The sequence below is a fragment of the Megascapheus bottae genome, chromosome 18, assembly GCF_031878675.1.
Source record: "Megascapheus bottae isolate mThoBot1 chromosome 18, mThoBot2.hap1, whole genome shotgun sequence".
NCBI lineage: Eukaryota > Metazoa > Chordata > Mammalia > Rodentia > Geomyidae > Megascapheus > Megascapheus bottae.
This window is the reverse complement of record NC_143526.1, coordinates 9,182,913-9,202,298: the sequence shown is the minus strand read 5'-3', so window position 1 is coordinate 9,202,298 and position 19,386 is coordinate 9,182,913. Positions and strand designations below refer to the sequence as shown.

The following is a 19,386-nucleotide window of genomic DNA, read 5'->3' as shown; positions in this document are numbered from 1 at the left end:
GTTTTTATCTACACATTTTGGTATTTCCATTTTATACTCCAGTGCACATTGTTATTTATTTACCTATTTACTTATCGGTTTATTTATTTACTTACTTACTTATTTTTGAGACAGGATCCTGTGTGTAACCCAGGCTTATGATTGAGACTACAGGAGTGTGCCACTAGAACCAACTCACCAATTAAAAATACAAATAACTTCTTGATCCTAAGAAGATATAATTGTATGGATTAAAAATTATGACTCTTATGGCCGGAAGTTTGGCCTAGTAGTAGAGTGCTTGCCTAGTATACACAAAGACCTGGGTTTGATTCCTCAGTAACACATACATAGAATAAAACAGAAGTGGTACTATGGCTTAAGTGGTAGAGCTCTAGCACTGAGAAAGCCCCAGGGCAATGCTGAGTTCAAGGCCCAGGACTGGCAAAAAGAAAAAAACAATATGACTTTTAAAGCTGAGTGCTAGTAGCCTCATGTCTGTAATCTTAGCTACTCAGGAGGCTGAGATCTGAGGAACACAGTTCAAAGTCAGCCCAGACTGTGAAACTCTTATCTCCACTTCACCAACCCAAATCTGGAAGTAGAAACCTGGGACTTAAGTGGTAGAACAGTAGCCTTGAGCAAAAATAATCAAGGATGGTAGTTAGAGGAGTTCAAGCTCCAGACCAGCAAAAAAATTATATATATATATATATATCTTATTATGCATAGAAATCTTTTATCTTTCTGAAGAGTATAACCTATATTCATAACTTTTGTAAAAATTCTGTGCTTTAAGTATAATCTAAATGAAAATAAATTAAAATTTAATTTAAAACCAAGGTGTTTTGAAATCTTACATTATGCTTTTACATAAATTAATCAAATTATACATTCTGACACTGTTTATGTTTTTGCTAAGCAGTTCTTATATTGTGTTCCATGAACCAGAAGTGCTAGCATTGCTGAGGACAAGGTAAAAAAGTAGACACTTGCCTACCATGGTGGCTCATGCCTGTAATCTTAGCTACTCAGGAGAGTAAAAAGATATAAAATTAAAAAAAAAGTAAATGCAGATATTTAAGTCCCATCCAGAGCTGCATAGTCACAAAATGCTCCCTATAACTCTAGCAGATGCAGTGTGAGAACATTGCTTTAGGATGAATCATATATGGAGAAGAACAGATCCTGTAGGCTGCAGTTCTCCCTAGAAATCTATTTCCTACCATGGGTGGACCAACTTAAGGAAAAGGATGGGTTACATGTGCTAAAATGTGAGTCTTAGGGCATTAATGGTGTTAACACAGATAACATATCTCATTTTGATCACTACGGAAGAGCTATGAATTTTCCATTTACCAAAATCCCAGAGCCTCTATTCGAAACAATGCATTTATCACCTTATCCTCTATTGCTATATTTGTAACAAGTTACTAGGAATTATGGGTTGAGACCAAGGATAAATGCAATTTTCTCTCTTCATTACTCCTGTTCTGAAATCCTATCCTTAATGTGATATTGCTCATCAGTTATGGCATAAGTTAATTCATCAGGCAAAGGGAAGAGAAAATAATTTTGGTTACCCCATCATTGATCTCCTAATGATACAAATTAGTCTCTTTGTAATATATTTAGATTCAAAATTTACATGTGAATAATTTAAGTTGTATTTATTAGCTTACATGTAATTTAAAAATATTCACACGTATGTGTATATATCAGCATATAACATATTTAGCAAAAAGAGGTGCATGTTTCTTTTCTGTTTTTCTGCTCTCTCTGCTAAGGATGGATCTGGGGGTAGGGTACATGCATTAGATTTTGGGTTTGACAATCAGCACTGATACAAACAAACAAATAGATGTAGAAGACTGAAGAAAGTAATTAAAATCAAAGAAACACATCAGACAAAAACCAGTAGACAAGCAATTTAGTAAACACAAGAATAGGAAAAAACCAAAATATAAGAAATCAAGAAAATGGCAGGAAACATGACACATCTCTGTACAATAGCTCTAAATATTAATGGACTCACTTCTCTAATTAGAAGAAGAATAGCAGATTGCATAAAAAAAGAACAAGATCCTTCCCATGTTTACATTCTGTTTTGGGTTATTTTTTCATTAATTAATGCTTCCACTAATTACAATATATGTCTTTTTACTCATTACCTGGATGTCACACTTACTGAATAAATAAAATATATTAATCTCTGATATTAGATAAAAGAATTCAGATACAGACATTTGCATAGAAACAACGGTCAAGATTGACATAAAGGCATAAAGGCTGTCAAACTAAAATAATAGAAAACAACCTTATTGTGGGAAAGAAGAAGAAGAAGAAGAAGAAGAAGAAGAAGAAGGAGGAGGAGGAGGAGGAGGAGGAGGAGGAGGAGGAGGAGGAGGAGGAGGAGGAGAAGAAGAAGAAGAAGAAGAAGAAGAAGAAGAAGAAGAAGAAGAAGAAGAAAAAGAAGAAGAGGAGGAAGAAGAGGAGGAGGAGGAGGAGGAAGAAGAAGAAGAAGAAGAAGAAGAAGAAGAAGAAGAAGAAGAAGAAGAAGAAGAAGAAGAAGAAGAAGGAGCAGCAGCAGCAGCAGCAGCAGCAGCAGCACATTCCCAAGCATAGGGTCTTTCTTTCCTCTAAAAACCCACAAAAAGAAAATACTGTAGTGGATATCTATGTGTGTATTTTCATATTTTGGAAGTGTATCTATAGCATATTTATAGTAGATAAAATTCAAAATAACACAAACACATAGTCTTTGCTCCACTAGCTTTGGGAATAGCAACATTGTACTTTCATAAATAGCAAAGGCCTAGGATGCTATAACAACAAAAATTCTGAATGTGACACTTCAAATGAGTCTCAGGACAGTTAGAAATGTTATTTGCAGAGTTAAAAGTATACTTTTCCTGGGTGTGGTGGTGCATGCCGCTAATATCAGCTACCAGTCACTCAGAAGCAGGGTGGGAGAATCTTTCTAGTCCTGGAATAAAGAAAGACAGGCATGGTATCGCGTACCTGTAATCTCAGTAGAGAGAGAAGCAAGAGTTCAAGGCAAATCTGCACCACATAGCAAGATCTTGTTGTAAAACATAAGAATGCAAAACACCTTTTTTTAAAAAAGAGTTTCTTAACCATGAAATGAAAGCTAATCCATAGGTCCTGGGATCAAGTCGCTATTGCATATGATGAGTCAGACAAGAAATGAGAAAGCAATGTGTTTTCTGTGCATTATCAAAAAAATTTTGTTACCAAATACATCTATTTACTTGCAAGTAATATTTCCACCATCTTCCATTTCTTTAATTAAGCTAAATGGCAAAGCAATTAAGGTTATTTTGGTTGTTCGTTTCATATGGTGAAATCAAATTTAACATCTAATGAGTAAAAACTAAGCATTGTTTCTGTCCATATACTTTACAAACTCCTGCCTTTGACAAATACTTAACAAACAGGATTGTCATTCCTTCATTCCTTTAAGGACAATATTGATAATTCTGTTAGCCACTTCCTTTGTTGGAGAAACTGACTCCTGGAGGCAGAAGGATCAAAGGTTGAGTTGACCCTGCACATCTGCCAGCTTCAACTGTCACCTCTGTCAAATAACAAACAGGAAACTTGGGCATGGAGCCAGTGTGTGTGTGTGTGTGTGTGTGTGTGTGTGTGTGTGTGTGTGTGTGTGTGTGTGCCAGGTGTTTAGGGCTTGCTAAGAAAAAAAAAACAAATTGAAGTCAGATAACCGTTGAAGGATCGCTATGCTGGCTAGTTCTGATTAGATCATATTAGGATAAGGAAAGCAGTTAAAATGAATGATCCCATTCTCCATGGAATGATATATTGGTGGTGGGTGGGAAATAAATTCGTCCACCTGGCAAAAAAGTCTTCATTTGAAAAAAAGTTCACACTGAACAGGTAGCACTTTTCCCAACTTGGCAGAGGACTAGCTTAGAAAAGGACTTGAAAAGCAAAGAAATATGTTTTCCTTAACTATAAAGTGTCAATAAAATGTTATCTTGTAACATGTTCTTAAAAGTTCAAACATGGAAATCCCATTAGAAAATTAAAAATTGGAAAGGCAAATTTTCTCTTTCTTTTTCCTTCCTTCCTTCTTTCCTTTCTTCCTTCCTTCCTTCCTTCCTTTCTTTTCCTTTCTTTCTCCCTTCTTTCTCCCTTCTTTCCTTCCTTCCTCTCTCCCTTGCCACTTGTGGGGCTTAAAATCAGGGCCTGGGAAACTGTCTCTAAGCTTTGTTTGCTTAAGGCTATCATTCTATCACCTGAACCACACCACCACTTCTGGCCTTTTCTGTGTATGTGTTGGTGAGGAACCAAACCCAGGGCTTCATGCATGCTAGGCAAGCACTCTACCACTAAGCCACATTATCAGCCCAGGAGATTTTCTTTAGAAGTTACTTCTTCCTTAATCTGCATCTTCAAAGCCAATGTGTTTACAATCTTTTTACTCATATACACATATACATGTATCCATGGGTTGAGCAGGGACAGCTATCATGAAGCAGTATTTTCATGTGGAAATGCATTAAAGAATCTAAAGCTGATAGTGGTTAGGTGAGAGACAGGCAGAGACAGTTTCAGAGTGAAACTTAGATCACCTTTTCCCATAATGTTTGGAGAACAGTTCTAGAAGGACAGTAGAAATGCATGTTGATCACACACTGCCTGCAGAGAAACTCCCACTTGCGTTGTCCAGCTCCAAAAGTGAATTCCCATTGTGTTCCTTCTCTGTCATTATCTTACTGTTTCTGGGGGCAAAAGTAATTAATTCTCTGGTTCTCAGTTCCTGAACTCTAGAATAAACATGTCGTTCTGCTTATGTTTTTATGGCAATAATATGTAACACATCATCCACATCACAAAGAGAGAAAGAAAAAAAGAATTAAAGATGATGCATACATTTTTCTGACTTTCCACAGACAAGTACACCATACCACAGATATCACCAGAGTAAAACCATCACCAATGAGCAGAGCATTCTAGCATCATGTCCATTGAGTACTATTCACACAGAGTTTACAGAAAGCTAGCATTTAGAGTATAAAACACCATAAATAGCTTAGGATCACAAATGTTCCGAGGACATATTCAGAATCTATAGAAAAATACTGACATTTCCTCATCCCTGAGGGTCTAGAGGAAGCTTAGATCTCTGTATTGCTAAGGGTTTTTTCTTGCCTGAGTGCAGAAGGAGCAAGTAATTCCTACATAGCTAAACAGATGGCACTAACCAACTAATCAATACAGAAATAAGTGTAGATTTCCACCACAAATAACCCCAGGCAGTTCCTCTAACAAGTTCACAAAACAACATAGTCCTTTCACTTAGATCTCCACCACTTTTATTGATACACTTCATCAGAAATACCTAAATGCTAGCTTTCTGTCAATCACCTGTTAGATAAGTTCACCAGAACCTGGAGTAAAACACATCAGCCCTTTCAAATTTGCATGCCTGGGTCTGTCTCAATGCTGAAAACTCCTTGGATCACTGGGCAAACCTTTTGATCCTGGCTTGAGTCTAGGCACCAAATCAATAAACAATGGAAACTGCAATATCGTCTCATCTTTTCTTAAAATATGAAAACATCTATTTTCCAGCTAGGCTAAAACTATGAGGCACATTTTTAGAGAGATTTTATCAATATTGATTTTAGAACTCTCTTGCTAGATTCCCTGTATGAATCTCTGATTATACCAATGGTTTTCTGCTGGATGTAGTCTTTGTTTCTTCTTTGGTTTTTTTTGGCCTTACCACAGGAATAAAGGCAACTGTATTAAGTTTGAAACCATTTCTGGTTCTTAGATAACAGTTCCAAATTGCTCCTGAAAGGGTACTAGGTATAAACGTATTCACTTTGCTAGCCTTGTTTGGAAGACTGACTTAATAGTTTGATAGCTAATGAAATGCTGCCTGGAATTTTTGTGTACACGGGGAATTTTGAATTATCCCTCCCCAAATCTCATCTGCAAGCTCCTGGTGCTCATGTGGCTTAGAAAAGGTCAGGCCTATCCTGTCTTTGCCAAGAGCATCTGCTGGAAAGATGGCCCAGTTCTCAAGGAAGAACTTTCTCTAAGATCACTGGCATATACATGTGGACTGTGTGCAATGTGGTCAGGGTGAAAACAGACTCCAGTCCTGTGTGATGAAAATACCAAGGTAGTGACTGTCCCAATAATAGGATAATGAAGAACCACAGGGGAGAGGATGTGTGGAGAGACGTTAAGGGATGTTTTACAGATTCTAGGGTTACAAAATCAAAGATAAAAATAAAATCACAGCTAGCTGAAAATAGGAATTTCAGGATGAAAAGTAAAATTTTATCCTGAGGTTTGGGATACCTAATTTATAAATGGGTTTCCTGTAATAATCCATTCAGGTGGCTGAGATCTTAGGATCCAAGTTCTGTGCCAATTTCAGCAGAATAATTATGGAGAACGTTATCTCCAACCAGAAAAAAAATGCTAGAAGTGGAGCTGTAGTGGAGGGTAGAGCACCAATCTTAAGCAAAAAAAAAAAAAAAAAAAAGCCATGAGAGAGCCTGAGCCCTGAGTTCAAGCCCCAGCACTGACACAAAAGAGAATAAAGGAGATGAAGTACCCAGGGTTTAGAACAGCTAAACTGTAACATGTGGGATCTAAAGAGAAAGCAAAGGCTATCATGAATGGACATCTCACTTCCCTGTACCTCAAGCTGACTGATCCTATGTTTCCTTGGAGGGGACTCTAAGTGAGAGTTTCAGTGGGTAGTACATTTCCATCAGCACAAATTGCACCCCAAAATGTACCAGCTGTCTACTTGTTATGTTTGTTTATCAGGATCAATATGTTTCTACATTCTCCTACTTTTCCTACTTAATGTTATTGTTGAAAAGGGGGATTTTTTCCTAAGGTGTCAAAATCAATTCATGGTTTTGTTGTCCAATGATTATCTATTTTCTATCCGTAATTCATTGTCCAAAAAAATACTAAAAAGTATTCACCTCTCTCAAAGGATCAAAAAACCCTGTAAACGGAAGTGTGTCAAGTATTTAGTTTGAGACCCCCAACACAGAAGATTTTTATAAATGTTTGAAAAAGAAGAATGAAAAATCAGTGCATCAAGGGTGGAGCTACGTGATGGGATGAGTTGGTGAATGAGTGATCCAAGGAGAAATGTTGACAACTGTCAGACCAAATTTCAGCTAGTTCCACAATTGGCTCGTGGGGAATTTTGCTAATTGGTGAAAGGTGGTCCCCAGTGCATCCTATGAGCTTTTTGGTTGAGAATGTCAGCTGGGACAAGATTTACAGTTCTCTACACATTTCCAAAGTCTTCCAGTCTTGAAGAAGGAAGAGAATGGGGCCTCTCTTGGAGTAAAGGTCCCAGGATTTGCTTTTCTGTAGGAAATGGTTGGGTGAATTCAAGGGCACTCAGGTAGCACACCTTTGAGATGCAGAAGCAAACCCATTTTTTTGATATCTGAATCCCTCTACTTAAATGGAGATTAGAGCCTTTTCAGCTTTCCTGTCCAAGGTGACTTTGAAAGGTCAACTCTCAGATCTCAGTCTCCTGAGCACCAAGGATTACAGGGATGAGTCTCTAGTACCAGACACGATTAGTTCTATAGACTTGAGTAACTCTTTATCTAGTTCTCAAGGGCTCTGCTTGGATGACATGAAACCAGGCTCACCACAAAGCCTCTCTGCTGTAGCAAGAGAAGTAACTTTCCTTCAGCTTGGAGAAATGATTCTGCTTAAGGGAAAATGGAGTCTAGATAGCCCTCATTTCCCAGTATTATATCCTTTTACTCCTTCAGACTCCTTTTACTCCTCCCCACATTCTGGTGCTCTTTCATCACAGCTAATCCTCCAAAGGTGGCATCCAGGAAAAATGAGATGGCTCTGGCCTGTACACGCATGGTTTGGATATTATTTGTGTACTTGACTTTGCCTTATCCCTTCTCTTCAGACGATAGAGACTGAATAGTAACTGCCTTTCCTATCAAGAAAAGTCACATACATAAGCGTACACACACACACACACACACACACACACACACACACACACACACACTCACACAAGTTAAGCAGACTGAAGGTTGAGGGGCCTTGATATTCACATAGAAATATTCATTTCCTGAGATCAGAAGAAGAAACTTCTTTGTAAGATGCAAAATTATCTCCAGTGTGATTATGATTCTACGCAGAAGGACATTTCTTTGTTCTCTTTAAGAAAAGAGTGTTCAGTCCAGTTAAGCTGAAATTCAGGGGAAAAATACAACTGTAACTTTGTACAGAGATGATTTGAAATCTCAAACGTTAGGTGTCTTCAACAATACAGCAGATGATGTTTAATTCAATAAACTTTGATTAAATATCAGACCCGTGCGAGAATACTACAAGCCAAGAACTATCAGGAAAGTAAAATATTTGTATTAAGGCATAGGTTTGAGGAAGGTGTATTACATAGACTATCTTTTCTATCTCCTCTTTCTTTCTCCTCTCCTTTCCTTTCTCTCTCACTGTCTCCTGTCTTTCTCTTCTCTTTCCTTCTTCTTTCTCTCTCTGTTTTCAAATTGGTTTTCCTCAAAATATTGTAATAACAAAGGATGATAAGCCCAATCACAGAGGGCTAAGAATTTCCAGACTCACTCTTTCCCTGTGTTAATCCTCAGAAGAATGGCTGATATCCCAATTACAATAGAGAATACCATGCAATGATCTGGTGAGCTCGCTGCTTGCTCACCTTCTCCTCCACTGAATGCTGCTACTTGTGGTTCTCTATTTCCTGATAGGGGAAGTGAGTACGCAAATCCCAGTTCTGAGAGCAACCTTTTCTCTCCTCTGGCAGCATTCACCCAGGCAGAGTGCTGACTCATTTAGCAAAATTATCTGCAGATACTCTAGGATCAGAGGCCAAATCCGCTGCTCTGTGCAAACAGCTCACCAAGCACTCAGAGACAGGAAGCGACAGCCTTCTGTGTGACTGACAAGAAACCATTCAGCAATCCTCAAGCTCCCCCTGCTTTGTTCTGGGGGATAGAGACAGGCTGTCATATCCCCTGCCACTCAAGGCTATTCACTTATTCACTGTTCCCTGCACATGAAGCTTGAACTCAAGGTTATTCCTTCATGGAACCATTCCAACTGCCTCTGAGTTAAAGATGTAGAGATTTAGTCACCCTTTTAGGTGGAAGAAAGTGTAAAACTCCAATGTACTTGAAAAGCAATGTAACCTGTGTTCACTGTTTTGAAAACTCAGAGTTGGCTAATGGTTTGCTCTCAATTTGATGGTAAAGATATTATTTGTCACCATTTTTAAACAATGCATACTCTATAGTTAGCCACGAATCTTGCCTTTGATATATTATAGACAAGAAAGAGTGAAAATAGTGGCCAATTTTAACCATTAATTTGGGTATTGGAGTTACCTGTGATGGCATGCATGTATAATATCAGCACTGGATAAGCACAGCAAGGATAAGCCAAGAGGATCTTGAGATCCAGGCCAGAATGGATTATGTAGAAAAGCCATGTCTCCAAAATAAAATAAGACAAAATAGAAATTATACTGGGGGTCAGTGGAAGAAAGTAATACTCTAAATTACTTTTTTTTTTTCAAAAAAAGAAGTGTGCATCTCATTTATGTAATAAAACTGAATATCTCTGTAAAAGTTTTCTATAAAAGCTTGAGGCTTTGTTTAGATTGTAAAATATACATGGTGCGGGGTGCTTTTATTGTACAAGGCAGGTCTCATTATGTCCTTAAAAGTGAGAAGAACAGGGCTAGGAGTTTGGCCTAGTGGTTAAAGTGCTTGCCTAGCATGCAGGAAGACCTGGCTTCTTCAATTCCCTGGTACCACGTATGTAGAAAAAAGCCGTAAGTGGTGCTGAGGCTCAAGTGGTAGAGCTCTAGCCTTGGGAAAGTTTAAGGACAGTGCTCAGACCCTGAGCTCAAACCCAGGACTGGCAAAAAAAAAAAAATAGTGAGAAGAACGACAGCAGTAAGAATATTGAGTGGTTGCTTTTCTTCTAACTAGCAAATTTGTTGGATTGGAGATTGATTGGCATAATGGCAGACTATGACATACAGGTACTGAGAAGCAAGAGAGGCCTCATTTACCTATTCACTCAGATCCCAAAATGAATACCAGGACCCAGGTCCAAGTATGAATTCAGGTGACACATGTCACATTGATGGAGGAAAGGTGTGGAGAATTGAGATTTAGACGCACCGTAGTCCTTAATTCCTTGGATCTTGGATTTCGACCTAAATTTTATATATTTCTCTAACCTGAAGAATGTCACTGAGGTTGGTATAATTTCTGGTAAAAGCATTTCTTCTTTGTGGTCAGTGGTTAACTCCCTCCTCAGGTGAGCCCCCAGGACAGCTTTGGTACACAACCCTTCCTTTAGGCTTAACCTGAACTTGAATAGAAAATTCCATGGAATTCAAAATATACGTGTCTACAAACTTCCTATATCTTTTCCAGTAACATAGATCCTACTATTCCTCATGAAGCAAAATATAGCCCCCCTGACAGGATATTTACATCATTCTCTTAGAAGATGGAGACAATTTTTTTACAATATATAAACTTTAGTTCTATTGACTACGTATACTCACCTACGTCTCGGTGCTGAAAACAAATTCACTAGTACTTTAAATTATCTATAGTTCCAACTGAAGACCAAAATGATAAAAATAATTACAGATGGAATGTGTAATGATGTTCAGGGTATAGAGTATATTTGTTGCAGTGGCAAACTGTTATTATTTCTTTACAGTGTGATTATGGATTGTCACTTTCAAAAAAGGAGCATACTGCTGGAGCTCAGAAATTAGTGAAATGAAGACTTGCTAACACTACATGAATTGTTTGTTGGGGAGTTTGGCACTTAGAACAGTACCAGTTATTTCACAATTTCCTAATTAAAAAACTAAAAGTACGTGACATAAGTGAGTTAGTATAATCATTACCAAAGGCCAAGGTAGGAAAATCAGATCATGAATAAAACTGCAGAATCCTCCCAATTAATTCATTTGCTATGACTATGTGAAACATTGGCTCTGAGAATTGTAATTTGTGTATAAACTATAATCTTTCTCTAAAAATATAAAATGAACTATTTCCAAACTAAAAAGTTTCCCATGACATTTATTTAAATAATTGTACTAAAATAAGGAGTAGTAAAAGCATATGACTACTATAAGACTCTTAGTTCTGGTACCTACTCACACTGAATCTGCTTGTTTAGTTTTCATAGCTCATAACATGTTGAAATTAAATCAAATGTCCACAATGCTGGATATATATGTACAAAATACTAACCAAAATATCAATAGAGAGTGTTTTCTGAAACAAATATTAGAGCATCACACAAGGATTTATAGTGTATTTTTAGAAAGTCGATTATTATTCTCCAGTTGAATTTCTGAGCATGTAAAAAAAACTGAAACAACTATGAGTGTCTCTGAATTTCACAGTTAACTTATCCTGCCTTAACCTTCTACTGACAAGTACTTGACTTGTCTTCATCTGCTTGATAATCAAGCGACCACTTGCAGGTGGCTGGAAATGCTAACAAGTAAATGATCCCTGGCCATCTGTTTATTTATCAAACTATAATTTATTCAAACTTGTAGAACTATAAAACTTTCAGAGACTGATGTTCAATGTTTTTCATTAAAAATGTTGATTAATTGTCACATCAACTAAATCAAAATATGTCAGTATATTGATCTCATTAATGTTAGAGTCTATGAACTAGAATCTTCTCAAATAAGAGTTGTGATCTAGGCAATTTGAAGGGAATCAGCTAAGGATTTATTTGAAAGCAGATCCTCTGGCTTCCCAAGACTCAAGAGTTGATTCTTTTCTCAATTACCTAACATATATGTGTGTGTGTGTGTGTGTGTGTGTGTGTGTGTGTGTGTGTGTGTGTGATTATATACACACACAGATAAGCAACAACACAAAACTAAAAGAACTAATCACTAATAAGAATTCTATCACTAAATTTGCTTATAGACTCCTTGAGTTCTTTTCACATGTCCCCAGCACAAAAAAAATAAATAAATAAAATAGGGAGCAATACTGGACATACTTAGGTGGACAAGATTTGTGAACCAGGCTCAATGACGTAAATGAAAATGCTACAGAAAAATAATTCTATATTACACAATGTGATTCTTCTCAGATTATAACCTACACTAGGCCAAATCAATCCTCATAGGTTTGGTGAAAATATTTCAAATTTTGAAATGGTGTAATTGCTGTCCTACTAAGAATTTTTGAGTTCTCCCATTAAACTAAAAGTAAATTTTGCTTTCATTATCTTAAAAGCAGTGATATATAAGGAGGTGCTTTTATTCATCACATTTTAATATGTTGTATGCTGCCCACAATGGAGTTCTACTTGACAGATTGTAGTATGATCTTGAAATAGTGTTAAATCTGAGAGGACGCTAAGAGGCCTATGTTTGAAACTGATCATTCCTGGGCCTCTCCTCACACTACCTAGATAAAATGAAATGGTTTTCTGTTGCTAAATAAGAGATGTGAATGTAATGCTTTTAAATGTTTTATGAAATTATAACTGAGGAATAATTGGGAGGATAAACCTCAAGTGAGTCAATTCTGGATTCATCCTTCAGCATTTTAATAAGTCACAACAGCAATTTTATCTTAAGTTTGATTATAACACATAAAGAGCTTCCAAATCTTTCGCAATATTAAGTGTGTTAAGTGAGGTTTTTAAAATGTGTCAGAAGAAATTTTCTCCAGGAAGAAAAGTACATAGAAGAATTGCAAATATTGATCTATTATGACCCTAGACTGTACCAACTTTCTTTTTCCTGGTGATGCTAGGGTAAAGCTGGCAGCAAGGAAAATGAAGCAAAATGGGATGTTAAGGATTTAGTCTGAAAGTATACAATCAAGTCAAACTGGATGTTTTTCCCAATTTCTCTGTGATTGTTCCAGTACAATTATTTTAGTTCACTTTCTTTTATCTGCATAAGCTTTCTCCCAATGAGTGTAGACAAAGATGTGCTGCAAAATATAATATGGACATTCTTATAACTCAAATCATCATCAGATCACAAGGAATTTGAATCCCCAGGACAACAGTGTTATTAATATTAAAAAGTGTTGGATGAACTTGATATTGTGTCTAACGTATTTGTCTACAATTGAAATTCTTATATCTAATCATCACAGAAATAAAATGCCTGTGAAATAAATATAAATAATAAATGCTTTATTATCTAGGACTACTTTTATTCTAAAATGAACTAAAGCAATCTACATTATAAGGCTGAGGCACGGAAAATAATAAATTTATTAGAACTCGGTTAAAGGAACACTTTAGAAGAAATAAACACAGAAGCAAAGATACCCTGAGAAGAACAAGTCCAGTTACATCAGCCTAATATTCTTTTTGAATATTCTAAAGCCTTATTTTATTGACATATTACTTCTTAAAACTCATTTTTCGTATTTAGTATGACAAGTTAGAGTGACAAAATACATAGAAGCAAAGTCCAGAGAAATGCAAAATATCTGGAAATATATATTTCCTAAAAGATAAAACGTATTTATCTTAAGAGAAAAATCTATCTATTTATCTCTATCTGTCTGTCTATCAGAAGTTCATCATCACTGACTTAAATCCTATTAACACATTTTGAACTTCTCAAGTGATGCAATGCATTCATATGGAAGCCACACTTTTGGTGATTAGAAACTCACAAATCCTTAAACAAGGTATCCCAATGTACAATCAGTTAGAATGATGCCAGTACTTACCATTAGGAGAACTGGTTTTCAGTATCCACAGCCCTTTTAGGTCCCACATTCTCACCACCCCCCCCCAACCTTGTAAAAAAAAAAATCAGACCCAAAACACACAGGCTGGTATACAAGTAGTTAATTTACAGTCTCAGAGTTTTGGTCTTATGAACTTCAAACTCTGTCTTCATCCTAAGGAATTCTCAATCAAATTCATGGTTGACTACAGTACGTTTTGTATCTTTGGTGGCTGACTCATTCCGCATGCTGCCCATGTATTATCATTATCTTGTTCCGAGCCAAAAATGCACATTGAATTCAGATGAGAATGCCCCCGGATTTGCAAAGCCTGAGAAAGGAGGCTGCACTGGTCTCAGTGACCCAACCACTAAGAAGACTAACTAGTCCTGCTACTGTGGGTGCCTTTCTTCTTCCAGAAGTGGCCAGAGTCAATGAAAACCAGACAAACAAACAATCACTTTCTTGCACTGTACTTCCCTTTGGAGCTTATTGGGGGAGGGATTGATCTTCATAAAATTGACAGATTAATTTTGTACCTTCTAGTAGCTTCATTAATAAATGATCATGTAACTTACTTCTTTGCTTACTTATACACTGCTTGCATTCTCTTGGTTGTTAATTTTAAAACTACTTAAGCCTTTATTTTTGTTTTTGCCTAATTAGCTTCACTCTGTCAAGAATGCAGTGACCTGATTATAGCATCAGCTAGTATGGTGAGCAAAGAAGACCTTTCTGAAGACCATTCTCACTTTTTGTCTCAAGACAGGTGTTCTGCATATATGTGAATGTTGCAGACAGATGGCTTCTTGCAACTTATTCATAGGATGACACTTTGTCTCTCATTAGAACAAACCAAAAGTTATTAGTGCTGCTACTGGGTTTGGGGGGGGGGTGTCTAGATTTAGCCTTTGAAAGATAACCCGAGAGTCTTATCTGAAAGTTAAGGAGAGAAAACAGGCCAAAATTCCATCAAGTTCAAACAAAACTTCCTGCTTCCCTTACTTGCCACAGTCCTGGACCCAGGATTCCAAGTTCATCAGAAAATTCTCAAAATAGTCCACAAGGTAAAACTTCAGGTAATCATTGGATTTAAAGAAAATATTGATGCTTTCATTGCCAGAATGAGGCAGAAAGCAGTAAGCCATCTATTGAACAATGTCTTAAGATCTGGAAATGATTTCTTTATTTCTCCTACCCATAGCTTTTAGTAATGATAATATGAATGCAAAGACTCTGTGGTTGGTATCTTGTTCAAGTTTCAGAAACTCAAGTTGTTTAACCTTCTTTCTAAGAACGAGTGGAGAGGGCTTGGGAATATGTTTCAAACTATTCATCTACAATTTCCCCACTAAAAATCAATTGTTTCCCAACATCAAGACTTCATTAAAATGGTCATTCCAACAACCAGCCAGTCTTTACCTTGCCAAATATTCTTCCGCACTCTTCATAACCACGTACAGATTTCTCTTTCCTCATGATACTTTTACTGCTGAGTGAAGTGCTCACTCCTTCATTAAATAGCATTAAAAATAGACTGCATAGAAATCCCTAGTGGAGCATGCTCTGACGGGGCTAATGCTAGAGATCTCAAGGTAACTATACTCAATTGGGATCTGAGTGAGAAAGTCACTGGGAGATGAGTAATTTGCAAATTTAACAGCACACACCCAAATCTGTCTGGGTCTGAGGTGTATATTATAAAAGACAAATCAGCACAGAGTGAGATTAAGTCACTAAGAATCCGATAGTTAATATTAGAGCTGTAAAAACTCTTTAAAAATACTTCACCCAAAGTAGTCTACTAAATAGCAATCTGCTAGGTAACTTAGTTTTATTTTAGCTTTCAAACAACAGGAATCATGCCCAGAGGGGATAAATGAAGATGTACTCACTGTCATCTAAATTTTTTAAAAACACAATTATACCCAATCCGAATCACAGTCCTACCAAGGGATAAGTAAGGATATTAGTAACAGATTATGCTTTTGGAATGTTTTGTGATGGGGAATTATATCACTCAAAGAACACAGCTAAACTCATTCTCCAGGAAGTTCATTTTTTGTCTATTAGTCCAAGTGATTAAAAAGGAAAAGAATTTGATAACCTAGGATAAGAATATCAAACATAAACAAATACATACCTTGAAACCCCTTTAAGACTGAAAGGATTGGAAACGCGCTTTATCACATTGAGCTTCAGATAGGAATGCCGCAAAACCCTCCCTGTCTTACTGTTAAAACAGCAGATTAGTCTGCTATTTGAACAAGACTGTTGGAGCTCTTGGCTTCCAGATGAACATTTTTCATTTTTTTAAAATAAAAATGACATTAACTAAAATCTTATTAAGACATAAAAACCCTGTGGTAACATAAATTCAGTGGATCAGAGAATCGGCTCTCTTTCTTTTAAAGTGGGTATGTATCAGTGCTGTTTGGACTTCTACTAACCGCAAAAATAATTTCCTACCATCTTCATTTCTCTATATTTAAAGCAATCACAGCAGTTTTGAGTTCCAAAGCAGATGAAGAAGGAAAGCATAAGAATCATTCAGGATTTATTCTGCACTTGAACAAAAGTGCCTGCAGGTTCATTTCAACTCTGGAAACATACTCTTGTTTGGGAAAGCTAAGGTGGCATTATCAATACATGCAAAAAGCAAACTAATTACCCACAGTCTAAATACATCCACATGCAAGTAATTTCTATCAGCCTTACATTGTACATCTCACCTTTTCTTTCCCGTAGATTTCAGTTCCCTGTTCTTTGCCTTTTGAACTTGGACTTTGTCCTTACTCCATATATTCCAAGGTGATCAAGTTCTGAACACATCTACATGAGCTTTCTTTCTACACAAAAACGGAGTCAATTCCTCTGCCCAAGAAACTTTGAAACACCTGTGTGGTTCAACTCAATTCTAACAACCATAGGTAACATAACACACCATATCTAACAACCTGAGACATAAGACCGTCAGCTGGAGGTTACAATCAGACTTCAAGAATATAAAAATACTATCTGTTTTCCTTGTCCCAAACCTCTTGCGACCCAGGACTTCAAACCTGGTCAAAATACTTGCCTTATTTTTAAACTTGTCTTTTCTATATTTCTCTTTCAAATGAATTAAGAGCATCTTAAACTTTCTACCATGAAACCTGCACTGTTAATTAACTGCTGAAGGGGAAAAAATAATTTTCTTTTTCAATTTTACTTTCAGCTTTTCATCTCTGCCTAATTGAGGGGTGGGAGATTAGATGTCCACCCTTCCCTCACAAACATACAATACACAGATACAATATTAGTTTTCTACAAACAGGATGAAGAAATGCAGACCAGAGATCAAATAATTCCAAAGAAAAAGCACAGATACAGGGCAGCAAAAGGGCAGAGAAAGAAAGAGAGAGAGAGAGATGAGAGAGAGAGAGAGAGAGAGAGAGAGAGAGAGAGAGAGAGAGAGAGAGAGAGAGAGAGAGAGAGAGAGAGAGAGACAGAGAGAGAGACAGAGAGAGAGACAGACAGAGAGAGAGACAAGACAGAGAGACACAGAGACCACACGGAGAGAGACAGAAACAGAGAATGAAGAGAAGATAGGGAAAAAAAGAAAAAAAATCACAGAAATGTGGACTATTGACGTCTGAGGACTTGATTATTACCCTTGGCTGAACAGTGGATTACAGCCCCAGCGTCTTGTTGTCTTGCTTGATTTTATTTACTTTTGGCTTTTATTAGGATTGTTTGGCTGGATTGGTTTGATTTTTTTTTTTTGGCTTGCCTTATTTTTTTTTTTTTTTGTTTTTTGGGTTGTTGTTTGGGTCGATTTATTGAATGGCTAGTCCGAGGAGCTAGCCTTCAGCTGGCGGGCTGCAATCAGGGCGCTGGCCTTTGTGGGGACCCCCGCAGGCTGCTACTCTGGGCTCGGGGCGGTCACTGCTCCTGGACACAAGCGTCCCAAGGGCTTTGTCGCTTCTGCCCAGTGGCAGCCAAGAGTGAACGAATGCTAGCCTGTGCCCGCGCTTCGGTGTTCTGCAGGTCTCTGGTCTGGCAGTCTGGGGACCCTCTGGCGGCACAGCGTTGCTTTGTTGAGCTTGGCTCTCCAAGCCACCTTCTCTGGCCGGCTGGTCCGTCCTGGCGTCTGTATTGTCCGCCCCTCTGCGTCCCTTGGTCCCACCAGCACCGCGAGGTCCCCCTCGTCCTGCGCCTGCGGTGTCTCTCCCACTCTGGGTGCCCTGGCCACTTCTTTCGGTCAGAGGAGGGCGTCTGCTGGGGAGGGAAGAGCGCAGCGCAAGGCTGGCTTGCGCTCGCTCCTTCACTCTCTCTCTCTCTCTCTTTTTCCTCTCTTTCTCCTTCTCCACCTCCTCCCTCCCCCCCCGCTGAGCGCTCCCTCTTCCTGCCTGCTGGCTACCCTCCCTCTCCTAGCCCGTCCGGAAGCTTCCACCTGTCCCTTGCTCTGCCTGTGCCACCAGAATCAGTAGCCTAGATGGTTCATGGATGGCGATCTGTCGTCCCACCTCCCCTCCCTTCCCCGGACCACCCGGCAGGTCCGCCCTCCCTCCGACCCCCTCCCCCCGGCCGGGCCTCCCACGGGGCTGGCGCGGCTCGCAGGCGGTGGCCAGCTCCTCCACCCAAAGCCCCCGAGGCTGGGCAGGGGCACTGCGCTGTGTTGCACGTGGCCCCACAGCTGCTCGTGCAGCCGGGGGAAGTGGCCGTGCCCAGCGTTGGCCAAGCCAGAGTGAAGACACCTGCTCTGTATGCCAGGCACTGCTCCCCCATTCCCGGCTCCTCGCTGGGGACCCCAAGACTGAGACAAAGCGCACGAGCTCCACGCGACAGCGTGAGCATGCTTAATTACACAGAAAACTGGCGCACTGCCCTGGATACCCCCCACACACACCCACTCACCCTCCCTCCACCCACCCACCCACCCCCTTGTACCCCCAGAGCCCCAGTCCCCGTCCACCCACCCCACCACCAGAGCCACCATGCGCCTTGCGCCCCTGACACAAGGCATACCGCGCGCTCCTTGACTCCGAGGGACACTTGGCAGAGCTTCGCTCGCCGCTGTTCCCTTCCTCCGTGGTCACTCCCCAGGGCCAACTCTGCCGGAGACAATCACTCAGTGCAACACCTCGCCCAGTCCGCCTGGAGCTCTCGCGAGCTTCTCAGCTCTGGCTCTGAGCGAGACCGCAGGTCCAGCTGCACCTCGCCTGGCGGTGTAGTCCTTGCTAGGCTGGGCTCCGGTTACCACACACGCTGCTGGCCCATCCACAATCTCCAGATGTGGTGGCAGGGGCTTTAGGGCAGGGAGCTGAGAGGACACCTGAAGAAAGAAAAGCATTGCTCTCCCGCCTTGATTTCTTTCAGAGATTTGTACTATTTATTATTATTACTGTTATTATCTGTGCATCACTTTTCTATTCTTTCATTGTCTCAGAGCATTAAAAAAGAGAGACAGAGAAAGAGGAAGTGGGGTGGAGAGAGAGAGAGAGAGAGAGAGAGATGAGGAGAGAGAGAGAGAGAGAGAGAGATGAGAGAGAGAGAGAGAGAGAGAGGAGAGAGAGAGAGAGAGAGAGAGAGGAGAGAGATACATTTCCGGAATACC

At 39.1% G+C, this 19,386-nt stretch overlaps 1 protein-coding gene across 3 annotated transcripts in view; it reads right to left on the bottom strand.

Moving 5' to 3' along the window:
• Positions 1 to 19,082, bottom strand: part of Arpp21 (cAMP regulated phosphoprotein 21) — a 161,746-nt gene extending 142,664 nt beyond the window's left edge. Inside the window, exon 1 of one of the 3 annotated variants that reach the window (XM_090351871.1) lies at positions 18,798 to 19,082. The gene's annotated coding sequence lies outside the window, so the exon portion shown is untranslated. Of the gene's footprint in view, positions 1 to 13,787; positions 13,862 to 15,930; positions 15,952 to 18,797 lie in introns of those variants that run through there. The other 2 variants (XM_090351874.1, XM_090351873.1) reach the window with 2 other exon arrangements.
• Positions 19,083 to 19,386: the final 304 nt, after the last annotated feature.